Source organism: Ambystoma mexicanum, chromosome 1p, assembly GCF_040938575.1.
Source record: "Ambystoma mexicanum isolate Mex_15411 chromosome 1p, UKY_AmexF1_1, whole genome shotgun sequence".
Taxonomy (NCBI): Eukaryota; Metazoa; Chordata; class Amphibia; order Caudata; family Ambystomatidae; genus Ambystoma; species Ambystoma mexicanum.
The window spans coordinates 1,464,568,093-1,464,570,332 of NC_090921.1; the positions used below are offsets into that span (position 1 = coordinate 1,464,568,093).

Genomic DNA, 2,240 nt, shown 5'->3' on the forward strand with positions numbered 1-2,240 from the left:
CCTGGCTTTGGAACAATTGCTGGCAGCGGTTATTGAAAAATGTGATAATATTGAGGTAAACCTTAACACACAAGCTGAAGAATTGAGAGAACATAGTGGGAAATAAGTACATGGAATGAACCTAGGGAGAAATGTGTCCTATTGGAGAATAAACTAGACAATCATATGAGGGGCTCACGCAGATGTGCCTGGGTATCTCAACTGGCACATCCAAAATTGTTGCCCATGTGGAAAACTCAGTTCAATTTGTAAATGATGATAATTGGGACACAATGACAATGAGAATAAGTAATGATGCTAGAGCAATTGAGAGGGAGCACATTTTCTGTTAGAGGGGGGAAAAGAGGAAACCGAGAAAAAGGCTCGTTGTCCACCAAGCTATTAAGTACAACAACCCTAAAGAAGGGAAAAAGATGGAAGATATCATTGCATCCAACTGTGATAAAATGATTCTGATGGAAGACATTGTTGGGAAATATGTGGTGGTGGATCTGAGGACAATGAAAGAGGGGGTTGATAGTTGTTGAATGGCTAAAAAAAATGTGTCTCAAAATGCGATAATGTGAATAATCTTGTTATTGAGGAAGAAAATTGACCGGGTATTGAAATGTTAGAAGATGACATGATCTATGATGACAGAGAGAGTATAACGGAAAATAAAGAGGGGAAGAGCAAAGATATTACAACATATATGACTAAGATGGTTGTGACAGATTCCCTAGTGAAATCGATGGATAATACAAGGGCTGATAAGGAGCAGGGAGGTGGAGGTAATGGAGTATCATGTAATGATAAATTGAACACCCGTGAGGAGGAGAAAGGTCAAAGCCCAGCTAAGTATTTGATTAAAGTGACAGTGGGAAAGATGACGGTAGGAAATAGAGAAGTCGAAGAAGTAGAACATTCAGCTCTTCAACGTAGCCACATTTTGACTGCTAGAACCCATCCCATGATTAATTAGAGGGCGTGTTGGTGAATATATTTTAGAGCATCATACCTTTAAGAATGGTTTCTAGTAATGATATACAGTGGCGCCCCCAGATATTTCGACAAGGGGTGGCTCACGGGAAATCTTGGGTTAGCAAACCAAACAAACAAATGGGCAGGTGGGTGCTGGTAGGCTGGCCGGAGGCGGGTGGGCAATGTTTTTATAAGGGTGCTGTGGCTCCCCCTGGTGGCACCACTGATGATATACTAGTTTTTGATCAAGTGGAGGATAGTTTAATGCCCATTTCTTTTTTATTTTTTTATGGAACGCTTCACGAATTTGCCTGTCATCCTTGCGCAGGGGCCATGCTAATCTTCTCTGTATCGTTCCAATTTTAGTATATGTGCTGGCGAAGCAAGAACTAGTGCCCATTTCCAATATCGTGTTTAGGCCTAGTGAAATACTAGACTTTGTTATTATGTATGAAGATGATCATTTATACAAGGTTATGGTTGCAGGTTGGTACCATCCCCATTAAAAAACAGAAATGTACCAAATTTATGGGGGATAAAGAGATAAAAGCCTCAAAAGGTTTCAACCAAAATGTTGAACAAAGGGATAACGTAAGTACTGGGGATAGCTTGCATCTTGTGGGATTTTGGGAATGGATTTCAAAAGCTTTTGAAGCTTACCTATCTACAGCCCTGACACCTGTATGCTGCTGTACTCTTGGGATACCAGAGGTTTTAGTCATTATTGGGATGTAGAAGGACTTGGCGAGTCTTATAGATATATTGCCATACTGTTACTGCAGGAAACGTGGCTGGTGGACAAGCTTGAGTTTGATGGAAGGCAATCGATCAACGTGTCTGCTACAAAAGGGGTTAAAGGAAGCCGAAGGGGGGGCGTGGCTTGGCGCCGACAGGAATGGCCACTTGAATGCATTGCTCCCGCCCGTACTCTTTCTTTTACTTATCCTAATGCGGAATATCTATTAATTCTATCCACAACTCACCGGGCAACTGCTCCTGTGCTCAAGAAAGCGGTGCTACTTCTTTTTTGCCCAGCTCCATCTCATCGAAGGGCAGCCCTGAACATTGCTCTCCACCAGCTGCAGCTGTCTTCACAAGCCATCAGAAGTGAGGAAACAGCGGGGTCCCGATCTTCGCAACACTGTGCTCCAGCTGATACAAGGGTTCTCACCAGCCTTTATCGCCACCTAATGTTTAAAAAACAGGTTACGCTTTGGAAGTCATTTTGAAACACAGGTACTTTATACTACTGCTCATTTGCTTTATTTGAGTGAACTTTT

The 2,240-nt window shown here is 42.2% G+C and overlaps 1 non-coding gene across 1 annotated transcript; it reads right to left on the minus strand.

Annotated features, from left to right (window-relative positions):
- Positions 1-1,243: 1,243 nt before the first annotated feature.
- On the minus strand, positions 1,244-1,350 carry LOC138461491 (U6 spliceosomal RNA). The gene has a single exon (XR_011264111.1). It is a non-coding gene; the product is annotated as a U6 spliceosomal RNA (small nuclear RNA).
- Positions 1,351-2,240: the final 890 nt, after the last annotated feature.